Source organism: Lagopus leucura, unplaced genomic scaffold, assembly GCF_019238085.1.
Source record: "Lagopus leucura isolate 7727_CA_CO unplaced genomic scaffold, USGS_WTPT01 63741-0_obj-0_obj, whole genome shotgun sequence".
Classification (NCBI taxonomy): domain Eukaryota; kingdom Metazoa; phylum Chordata; class Aves; order Galliformes; family Phasianidae; genus Lagopus; species Lagopus leucura.
In genome coordinates, this window is record NW_024963781.1 from 51,351 (window position 1) to 62,921 (window position 11,571).

General features: G+C 46.1%; 2 long non-coding RNA genes across 8 annotated transcripts in view; one reads left to right on the forward strand and one right to left on the reverse strand.

Annotated features, from left to right (window-relative positions):
• The window catches only part of LOC122191348, a 9,034-nt gene extending 3,375 nt beyond the window's left edge, over nucleotides 1-5,659 (reverse strand). Inside the window, exons 1-2 of the long non-coding RNA XR_006182371.1 lie at nucleotides 5,167-5,659; nucleotides 4,691-4,740 (exon numbers count right to left, since the gene is read on the reverse strand). This is a non-coding gene — a long non-coding RNA (uncharacterized LOC122191348). The remainder of the gene's footprint in view (nucleotides 1-4,690; nucleotides 4,741-5,166) is intronic.
• On the forward strand, nucleotides 1,650-7,023 carry LOC122191347. Of its 7 annotated transcripts, none has more exons than XR_006182366.1 (8): nucleotides 1,653-1,701; nucleotides 2,008-2,054; nucleotides 2,518-2,659; nucleotides 2,873-2,991; nucleotides 3,065-3,121; nucleotides 3,413-3,480; nucleotides 5,342-5,470; nucleotides 6,445-7,023. It is a non-coding gene; the product is annotated as an uncharacterized LOC122191347 (long non-coding RNA). The 7 variants fall into 7 exon arrangements; XR_006182364.1 differs by lacking the exon at nucleotides 6,445-7,023 and adding an exon at nucleotides 5,697-6,077; XR_006182367.1 differs by lacking the exon at nucleotides 6,445-7,023 and adding an exon at nucleotides 5,697-6,077 and having other exon boundaries at nucleotides 2,518-2,607.
• The last annotated feature ends 4,548 nt before the right edge of the window (nucleotides 7,024-11,571 follow it).

Genomic DNA, 11,571 nt, shown 5'->3' on the forward strand with positions numbered 1-11,571 from the left:
TCATCCTTGATAGTCTGGGTTTATTCCGGCTAAGTAAGTTTTAAAAGAAGAAACTGAAATGGTTTTCTGCCAGTGATTCCGAGTCCTACCTATAACACAGAGGCTGACATGCAGTTTTCAAAGACAAAATTCTATTGTGGAGGTTTTATTGGATAAACAAACGCACGTATGAAAAACAATGAAATTAAAATTTCCACAGAGATGCTGACAAGCTGAGATGATGAGGACAGTTTATGGGTATTAAGAACGGGTTATTGGAAACACTGAGAATATCACGAGTTGAAAGGGACCCCACAAGGATCATCGAGTCCACCTCCCGGCTCTGCACAGGAGCGCCCCGTATCCTTCATCCTTAACCCCGCACCCTTCATCCCAACTCTGCCACCACATCCCTCACGGCAAAGTGACAAAGCATAAACATCTAGGCTTGCAGATGTATGGAGACATCATTGTTTGGATGAGCTAAAACTCAAAGGTTCTGCAGATGCTGTCAGTATCCCAGGCTGGCCCTAACGAGGCCCACCTGTGCTAATGAAGCAATGACTCCCAGGTGCCGCCGGGCCGGGCTGCCAGGGCACAGCTGCGCCTTGTTTGGAGCTGTGGGCAGGGCCTGCCTGAAAGCCTCTTAAACCCCTCTGGAGGCAACTGGGAGCCATAGGGGGTGCTTTTGTGGCTCTCTGTGTGCTGCAAGAGGCTGCTGTGCCCCCCCCCTGCCCTTTTTTTTGGGGGGGGGGGGGGAGGAAGGAGGGTCCTGCCTTGAAACTACAGCTGGGTTCTCCTTTCTTTCTGGGAGTCATTGTGGTACTCTTGTCTGGTTTCTACTTCTTCTTGGTTTGGGGGGTTGGCACAGGATTGCTGCTTCATTTCTTGAGGCAAAGCACCAGCCTGAGGTTTGTGGGCACTGCAGTTCCTGCTACTCGCCTCGATGGAGAGGCGATCAGGATGAGGCTGTGCCCTCCAGCCCAGTCCTGGTCCTGCTGTAGGTAAGAAGGGTTGCAAGATGCTGTTCTTGTGGGTTCTTGTTCAGGTTGATTGTGTGGTTTTAATCTCGAGATTTTTACTTCAAGCTTCTGTTTTGTTTTTCTTCCTTGTTGCAGGGTGAGAATGCAGTCAGGGCTCTTGCAGCAAGGATCGATGGAAGCTCGTGAGCAGCTCCGACACCAGAGAAACTACGCAGACTGTGAGTGTCGGGGGTCAGGGGCACGCGCTCTCACCTCCAGCGGGAGGGCTGGCGCCAGAGGATGACATACACTGGGATTTTTCGAGCCTCCGGCGAAGGCTGCCGGGATCCCACCTCGCTCGTCCGGGGCCGACGAGGGACAACTGTCGGGTTCCCCCTGCTGCTCAGCTTTAGCATGGCGCTGCTGTTCAGCTCCCACTGCGGTTTTTTTTTTTTTTTGGGGGGGGGGGGTGGATCAGCACAGGGCTGCTGCTCAGCTCCCTGAGGCCAAACACAGCTTTAGGGTGCTCGGAGTCACCCCAAGGGTGCGATGCGGGTGCCCCAGCCCCGTCTGCTGGCAGCAGCTTCATCCTGAATCATTCCTCCTTCACTTTCTTTTCTTTTTTTCCCACCGTATTCTTCACAGGAAGAAGACATCCATCCTGCTGCAAGCCTAGATGCCCGAGGGGACATCCTTGCCTGGATGCTCCCTGCTTGGCCCTAACGAGGCCCATCAGTGCTAATGAAGAAATGACCTCCAGGTGCTGTGAGGCTGGGATGGTCTGGGCGGGGCAGGACCCGGCCAAAGCTTTTTAGCCTCTGCCGGTTTCTCCCGGAGCTCCCTGTCGCTAGCAAGAAGCTGCCAGGCAGTTACCCTGCTTTTCCAAGGCTTGCACAGGGACGGTGCTGCCAGGACCTGACCTTGCGCGTGTGTGTGTTTTTGTGGTTGTTTGTGTGTGTGTGTGTGTTTTTTTTTTTTTTTTTTTTTTTTTTTTTTTAGCCAGCATGAGTTTGTCATAATATTATGGTTCTGCTTTTCCTTTTTTTCTTTTTTTTCTTCCCTCCAGCTAGTGCACGTGGCTGCTTATGTGCTCACATCCTGCCTGCTTTGGAGGTAATGCAGGGCCACTGGTGGGCTCCTTTTGCTTTTATTGAAGTCTCCACGGTGCTTCTGCTCTGCTCCCACTTTCCTCCTTGGGAGGAAGGCTGTGGGGGGGTTAGTGGGTGTTTTCAGGCTACTTCCTACTCTGAGCGACGAAGGTGACTGGGAAGGGGCAGCGCTGCTTGGTCCAGCTCTCAGTCTGCTGGGAATGAGAAGCCGTACAAGGGCTGCTTACAAACGAGTTCGTTTGTTTTTTCTCCTGTTATCTTCTCCTCCTGCCGGGGGCGGGCTGCAGCAAGACCTCCAGAAGCAAGGATCAGCCCCGGAGAGGGCGCGAGACGGTGGCCGATTCTCGCTGTGAGTAGTCTCCTTCACAAAGAGAAGGCAGGCGCCCAGGAACTGGAGCCACCCGGCCTCAGGGCTGCCGGCGCCGCCCTCCTTCGGGATGCCGTTCGCGGCGGTTGTCTTTCCGCAGGTTTGGGGCCAGCGGGAGGATGCCGGTGGCGTTAAAGCGCAGATGGACCCGGAGAGCGAGGCGAGCGCGGAGCGCCCTCGGGATGGAGTCGTAAGCCGGGCGTCGGAAGACAGACTCGGCTCTTGCGGTCGGGGGTGCGCAGGTGGGCTGTGCGGCGTTGCGCTTCCTTCGCAGCCCCGATAGCGCGCTCCTCGTGGAGGCACGGGGTTGACGAATCGGGAAGCACGGCGAGCACAGCGTGCGTAGCGCGACTGCCCTTACGGTGGGAGTTCAGGGCCCGGGTGCCAGACTGCTGCGTCTTCTCCGGTGGCCTCTCGGGGGCCCTGCATCCCTGAGCCGTCTCTGTGATTTGCAGGTTGCGGTGCAGTTGACGACGTTGAGGAAGGCCACCAGCCCTGCCCTCGCGGAACTCGTTGAAGAGCCGCGAGGCACGTTAGCGAGCAGGGAGCGACCGGCGGCCGCCCTGAAGGAGAGGTAGCTGCGAGACTATTGTGACCTTTCCTGGGTCCCCGTCGAGCCCTGCGAACTTGTTTTTGTTTTGTTACAGTCGTGGCTGAAACCGCCGTTCCCGCGCTCGGTGCGCGTCCTGACTCGCAAGCAACTGGTGAGTCAGTCGTTTGTTTTGTAGCGGGTTTGCTTGGCGCTCCTTAAACGCACGAAGGGGCTGTTGGAGGCTGATACCGGCGAGTAATACATTCCCCACAGGAAGGCGAGCTACCTTTTGCTCGGCTAGCTAGGCAGCTTGCTCTTCGTGGGACGGGTTTGTTAGTACAGTTATTTCTAGACTGAGATGTCACGGACTCGTCTCGGTTAGGTTTTTTGGGGTGGAGAATATCTTAGAGCAGCTCGCTGGAGTTGCGGCGTCTCTTACCGATTGGTGTTTGTTTTCTTTCAGCCCAAGTACGGTAACGGGCGTCCCGCTCCATCAGCGTCGCAGCGCCTCCGGTTGGACCAGGCTGTCAAGTAAGCGTTACGCTTTTGGTCTATTTTTTCAGTGTTTTTCTTAAGTGAAGCAATGTTAAATGAAAGCTGTTTGTTTTGATGCGGTGGAGGAAGGAGCGCCTTGTTTTAGTAAGGCGTTGTAAGTTAGCAGCATAGCGAAAGATGGATTGTATTGGTGCATCAGCATTGCGGTAGTCATCTCGTTCACTGTAGGTGGAGAGATTGTATCGGTATCTTGGTATTGGCTTGTGGCGGCTTTTTTTTTTTTTTTGTCTGTCTCGTTTGCTGGAGAGATTGTATTTTGCAGTCATCTTAGTTTTGGTTTTGGTTTTTTTTCTGTCTTTGCTGTTGAGCTTGTGGTCATCTTGTTTTTTTTGGGGGGGCTGTGCTTTGCGGTAGTTGTGTCTTGGCATCTTGGTTGGTTTTTTTTTGGCTGTCTTGTTTGCTGGAGAGATTGTATTTTGTGGGTTTTTTTGGGGCTGTGATAGTTGTGTCTTAGTGTTTTTTGGGTTTTTTTGGCTGTCTTGTTTTCTGTTGAGGTTGTATTGTGGTGATCTTAGTTTTGGTGTTTTTGGGCTGTGCTTTGTGGTAGTTGTCTTGGTTTTTTTTGTCTTGTGATTTTTAGTTTTGGTGTTGTCTTGCATCTTGGTTTTTTTTTTTTTTTGCTGTCCTGGTTTCTGGTTCTGTTTTTTTTGTCTTGTGATCATCTTAGTTTTGGTGTTTTTGGTAGTTGTCTTGTTTTCTGTTAAGATTGTATTTTGTAGTTATCTTGGTTTCTGGTTCTGTTTTTTTTGTCTTGTGATCGTCTTAGTGTTTTTGGTAGTTATCTTGGTTTCTTTCTTTTGTAGTCTCGTTTGCCCTGTGGTCATTCTAGTTTTGGCTGTGCTTTGTGGTGGGGTAACTGACTGTTTGGGGGGGTGGTTTTCGATTTTTTTTGTTTGCTAGACCGCGAAATTTGCACTATCTCTAAAGAGATATATTTTTTTTTTTTTGGAGGGGGGGTGGGTTTCGTCATGTGGCGGCCCGCCCCCCCCCCCCCCCCCGCCCCCCCCCCTCCCTCCCCCCCCCCCCCCGGGGCCGCCCTCCCTCCTCCCTCCCTGCCCCCCGGGGCCGCCCTCCCTCCTCCCCCCTTCTTCCCCCTGCTCCCTGCCCCTCGGGGCCTCCCTCCCGCCTCCCCCCCTCCCTCACCCCCCTGGCCTCTGGGGGCCCCCCCTGATGGGAGCGGGGATACCTGAGTGCTGGTGGTGGCTCCTGGATGGTGGTGGCTGCTTCTGGGAGGAACTGAAAGTAGTGCTTTAAAGTTAGTTTAAGTTTGCTGCTCTATGGCTTTATGTATTTGAAACCCAATGCTCAAAGCCCTGATAAGTCCGACTAATGCATTAAAACAAAATAAAAATGCTTGCAAAACACATGGCTTTCTTAGAAGGGTTCTGTGAAAATTAAAAAATTTCACAGAAAATTAAAAATTAAAAATTGAAAATTCATCTGCAGGTGTCTTTGAGCAAGCACAAGAACACCTCTGAAAGCAGAGTAAGTGCAGTTCCTCTGCTGTAATCATTCTATGTAAGGTAGTTTTTCCATGGGATTACCGGTAAACTTCCCACTATTTCTGAATGTAAGACTATTGGTTAGCTTAGAATTACAGTTGAAGAAAAATGGATTTACTAGAAAACTAACTAAAATTATCTCTAACTAAAAGTATCTTACCTGACTGTAAGATGTGTCTTACTGTGGGCTGGTAAAGAGAAGGAAATGACCTTTCCCTCTGCAAGTAAACTTCTTTTTAAATTCGTGCCTGCGGGCGATTAAAAAAAAAAAAGGCAAGTAGCTGAGTTAATGCTCCGGTTCTTTTCTTTACTGCGTTCTTTACTGCGTCCCCCAGGAGACTATTTGCTGTTCTCTTATTGTTTCTGCTCGAGGGGAGCCAGTCCTATGCCTCTAGGGCAGGAAATACCCCAGACCCAGCCTGCGGTTTGGAAGCGGCTCGCTGCTGCTGCTCTGCCAGTTCTAGGTAAGCGCTCTTTGCTTTGCTGGCGGTTTGAGCGGCGGCCTCTTCTGCAATCATATTTAAATGCGGCTTTTGCCCAAGAGCTGCTGCTTCAGCCACCCTATGCTCGCTTTACTGTAGCAATGGCGTACAAAAAGCAATGCTCCCTTTTCCATTCTGACTGCATAAGACCACTACTCTGGTTCAGTCACCTTGGACACTTCATGCTACTGTGTTCTAATTTTGCCAGTGCCCCTCAGTCTCTCGAAATAGCCTGCAGCACATAAAGCCATAACAGTTGGACTAGCAGAGCGTGAAGCTGCCATTTAAAAGGAACTTGATGCCAAGCTGGGGGAACCTCAAGAAGCTTGGTAAAGGAAAAAGCAGAGCCCAGTACAGCAGGTGTTATTTTCTCACCTCCCCCTGTGCTGTCTGGTTGTGGGACAGGGAGAAAGCTATGGGGTTACCTGGGGAGACTGGAATTTCAGCAGACTGAAGCCCTGAGCAACTTCATCAGCTGCTGAAGAGGTATCTGATGTCAAGGCTGACGGATCAGATAACTTCAGGATTCCTTTTCTGGGAAAAGGAAGTGCTATGACTGTCATCTCAGGGGCTTCTTTCACTGTGTTACGTGAAAAAGGGCTGGTGTTGCTCAGCACTTAAGTAGATAATTGCATGAGTAGAGGTTTTCTCCCTGTTATATCCCCTTAAAAACAAAGGTAGGTGATAAATTTGTGCTACAGCTGACAGTTCCTGTCTACTCCTTTAATTACTTTCTGATTTCCTAAAGCTACAACAGCAGATAGAGCCTTCCTTCTATGCCTAGTGCTGCAGGTCTTTCTTTCTCAACTGTAATTGTAATTGCTACTTACACAGCCTACTACAGAAAACAGTTGTATTGTTAAGTACTTGAACCTGTTGGGTTTCTGATTGGTCTTCCCCCTAAAACCACAGTTACTCTAGTTGTGTAGCTGTCACAGCTTGCTATCTTTCCACAGAACTCAACTCCTGAAGCACAAGCCCTTGGGAAGCATGGACTAGAAACAGTGATGGCATGAAACTGCGCTGCTCAGCAGATGGAGTGAATGCAAGAAGAAGTTATTTCAGTCACAACAATTTTCAATGATTGTTGTCTTTTTTTTTTTTTTTGTGAATGACAAAAACTACTGTATGCATTAAACTATTTCTTTGTGTCTTGGGCTGGAGAATGCAGATGCCAGAGTGTTAAAGGGGATAGCTGTGACTGTCCCTGTTAAATGGGGGGGAAAAGGGGGGAGATGACCTCTGTGGGTCCCCTTTCAATTGTAACAATTCCATAGTTCTGTGACAAGTCACGCAATGTTTAAGAAAACAGGGATGCATGCTTACTGTTTAGCGTAACAGCAATAATGATGATGTAAGTTGAATGAATTTATTTTTAACATATGGGGAATACTTTTAGGAGTAAGAATGTTATATTCTACTGTTGAACTCTAGCTGCTGTGATGTTTGCTGTGTAAAATCCAGGTTACAAAAGGAAATAAATACTGCATTTCTATTGAGAAAATTTCTTGCATTTAATGGACTTGTCCAAAAATGCAGACTATTATGTTTTCTCCTGTTTCCATGATCATTAAAAGTTCTAATATTACGCTTATGCCATATTAAACTTCATAGAACTGTGGTAGTGTGTCTGACAGAGCTGTTTTTTTGGGGCCAGTTGTTCTACTTTTTTCTATTTCCCAGTAAGGCTGAAGAACTCAACTTGGATTAAACTAGGCTAATAGGATACACTAGGCTTGCAGAGTATTGTATTAGGAGTGCTTTAATTTCTGTCCCTGTATTTCCACATTACTGGGATTTAACACTACTTTCCATCATGGTTTCTCTATGTGCTTTTTTTCCTCTGTGTGTTCAGGTGTGCCTACTACTGTTAGGGTAAACATTAATAGATTCAGACTCCTTTTCTTGAGCTTCTGCTGACAAGTTTCTCTGCAATCACATTACTGAATTTTATATATGATTCACTTTCAAAATACCCAGCTGCCATTTCTAAAGAGTTTCCTTGCCAATACGTTACTTAGGAACGTGTTCTTAACTGTTATGCCTACGAAGTACCTGTGTTTAATTAATCATAATTGCTACATTAGTAACTGTTTCCTTGCAACAAAATATGAGACTCTCCTTCCTTACATCCAAGTTCAAACACTCCACAATCTCGAGAGAAGGCATCTTTGAGTTCTGATGCTGCTTCGTGCCACCTGATGCAACCGTTACAGACCACAGAAACCCAAAAGCTTCTTCCATCATTTTAGTTGCAAACAACTGAAGGAGATTTTCCAAAGTAAACCTCCTGTCTTTAAAGAAAAAGTTTAAGGTACTGCGACAGTTCTGTGCAGTCCTTTCTCTAAATGTGTTTTCTGAACAGCCATCGTGCTGAACACGCCTTTGCTGTGATGGTAACTAAGTCAGAGTCAGTGTAATCGCCTGGTAGATTCACCAACTTCCACAGTCAATATTCCCTATTTTTAAGAGTTGCTTCTAGGACCACTAACACACCCTTCTGCAAATACCGCGAGGCATACCAGCTGTGGTTTAACCCCACTGGTGACTAAGCACTCTATCCCCCACCTTCCCAGAGGAATGGGGGAAAGAACTGCAAAAAAAAACAAGAAAGTGAAGTAGAACTCATAGTGTAATGCTATTACAGGATGGAAAGTTCTGCAACAATAGCAGAGTGACAAAGTTTTTGGCTGAAGCAAATGAGGATGAGCCCTGATGAAGCAGCCACAGATGCAGAAATAAAGGGAAAGATCTGCTTACCTTCAAACAGCCTCAGGTAGGTAGGGATCTCCAGCAAGAGATGCCCTTGCCTGCACTGCCAAACCTTAAATGAGGTCTGGGAAGGGGTGGATCCTGGCTCCACCCCTTCTGCTTACTCAGAAACATTGCATGCACCTGAGCTCCCCTGGGTTGGCCCTGTCTTCCCAACAGGTGCTCAATCACTGCCTCAGGCCCTGACTTAGCATTTCCACCACACATGGGTAGAGATAAAACTTTGTACTGAGATGATAGAGAAAAGATTAACAGGTATGAATATATATACACACATGTATACATATAAACATAGATAGCAAGTAATGTGCAAGCAATTGCCACTACCGCTACCACTACCACCCAAGTGATGCTCAGCTAGCTCCCCAATGAATGAAAGAGAGCAAAATGAACTCATAACTCATGAACTTCAAAATTCTTTCCATGTGACGTCACGTGCTATGGAATACCTTTTGGCTACTTTAAGTCAGCTACCCCATTCACTCCCAGCTCCGTGGATGCTTTGCTGAGACTGGTATTGGCTCTGAACAACACTGGACAGCTGCAACTAAAAACATTAGCATGTTATCAACATTGTTTTTCTTCTAGAACCAAAACATGGCCTCATACTGGACACCGGAAAAAAAGAAATTCCTTCCTAGCTGCAACAAAGACGATACCTTCTGATTATTTAAAATTAAAACCAATTAGCTCTATAGGCAAGAAAGTATTTATCTCAAAAATTCTTAATGGCAAAAATTGTTCCACATGTACTGTAAAAAGGAAAACACAAAACCACAGGAAAAAAAATTGTACTTACTGTAAAAAAAAATTAAAAAAATAATAATAATTTAAAAAAACCACAGAAAGTTATTAGGTTTTCCAGATCGTATGTTCTGCAATTTATGGAAAAAACTAACTGGGATAAAACAAAAACCATTGCTACTGAACAAAGACAAAAAGTTTCCATTCCATTTTGAAAATCTCAGAATAGCTGAAGATTCTGGGGACCCTCGGCAATGGGTGCAAGGGACCTCAGGGATCAACCATTTCCCTGCCAAGATCACTCTCTGAGAGCGTGTCCTGAGATCATATTCCAAATAGCAGGGTAGGACTTTATTATTTGTAACATTAAGAGATCATTTAAAGGATTTACTACTTCACTCCGGTCCTATACAGATCAGCAGATCACAAACCAGAAATCTCAATTTGTAGCCACCCATTTGCCATTCCTGTTTTTCCTCACATCAGTATTTCAGATAGGATGAGGAAATAAAATAACAAAATCCGTGGAAAACAGGCTGACATTGCAACATTTCTTGCCAAGATTAAATCAAATATGGAAAAATATATCACAATTGGACATTGAATTTATACTTGGAAATTCTATAACTGTAAGGACTACAGAAGTAAAAACAAAACCACGACATAAAGTAGTGCACACTTACCCAAGGTGATCGACGTGCAAATCACTGTTGCATGTTTTTTCTTTGTTGGTTTTCTTTGTAGTTGCTGTTTGTTTTTTACAGTTCACACACTTTAAAAGAAAATAAGCAGATGTTCGCTTTTTCATGGTAGGAAAATAAAATTAGTTCCACACAACTGTGACCTTTCACTACCCTACCTTTCCATTAAGTTCAGGTATAATTACCTATTGACATGATAAATACCCAATAAAATCCAATACAACGAGCTCTACACACATAATCTTCATGCCAAAAGAAAAAGGATAATCATTACAGAGAACTTCACAGAACCACAGAAACACCAAGACCTACAAGATCATCCAGTCCAACCATCCACCTATCACCAATAGTTCTCATTAAACTATGCCCCTCAGCACAAAACCCAAGCATTCCTTGAACAGCTCCAGGGTCGGTGAGTCCACCACCTCCCTTGGCTGCCCATTCCAGTGCCTGACCGCTCTTTCAGAAAACTAGTATTGCCTAATGTCCAGCCTGAATCTCCCCTGGTGCAGCTTGAAGCTATTCCCTCTAGACCTATTCCCTCTAGAGCTATCACTAGCTACGTGACAGAAGAGGCCGACCCCCAGCTCATTGCAACCTTCGTTCAGGTAGTTATGGAGACCAATAATGTCTCCCCTGAGCCTCCTCTTCTCCAAACTGAACAATCCCAGCTCCTTCAGCTGATCCTCTTAAGGCCTGTGCTACAGACCCCTCTCTGGCATTGTTGACCTTCTTTGAAGTGCCCCAATGTCTTTCCAGTGCCTCAATGTCTTTCTTGCAATGAGGGGACCGAAACTGAACACAGTACTGGAGGTGCAGCCTCACCAGAGCTCAGCACTGGGGGACGGTCACTTCCCTGTTCCTGCTGGCAACAGCATTTCTGATGCAAGCCAAGATGCCGTTGGCATTCTTGGCCACCTGGGCAAGCTGCTGGCTCACGTTCAGCTGAGCATCAATCAATACCTCCAAAACAACAGCATAAATTAAACACTGCTTTTATTTAAAGTTACAGCTTCTTCACAAAGTGAAGCATCCTTAAAGTACACAGTAAGCCAGAAGAACTTCCGCATCAACTGCAAATGGCCAATAAGAAAAAAATTTAAGTGTAACACGATGGAAAAATGCAGCAATGACAACAGAGCAGCAAGGTCACAGGGTGCCACAAGCGAGGATTTGCTCAAACACAACAGCAGCAGACACAGAAATAAAGGAAAGATCCCTAACAGTAACTTACTCTGCGCTGCCAACCCTTAAATGAGGTCTGGGAAGGGGTGGATCCTGGCTCCACCCTTCTGCTCACTCAGGAACATTGCATGCACCTGAGCTTCCCCGGGATGGCCCTGCCTTCCCACCAGGTGCTCAATCACTGGTTAGAGCTGTGATTAGGATGTCTGCTGCTGCAGTGATTTCCACTACAATAATGGTGTTGTTACTCACAACGCTTCACTTTCTACGTCCATCCTCGTTAATTGATCTGCATAACTACACCTAACATTTCCATTAAAAGGAGAGTAAACAAGAAAACGATCTGAATCTATTTCCAACAGAATTGACTACAGTAGGTTAGAAAACATTTCTGAATGTCTATCTCAAATTTATGGAAATGGAAATATGGCTTCACTTAAAATAACAATTTTACCTAAAAATAGGAATCTAATGTATGCTTCTATCATTTGAAAATACTGTATTTTTAAATAATGTAGCAGAGATAAATTATTTAAGTTAACATGATCTTGGTCTCTATGTACTTTGAGGATAAGTGATGCCACTGAAAAAAATATTATGATTTTGGCTTTTTTTTTTTTTTTTTAAAAAAGGTATCATTTCCCACTTCACTTTCCTACTAAGCTGTGGAATGAGTTGCAC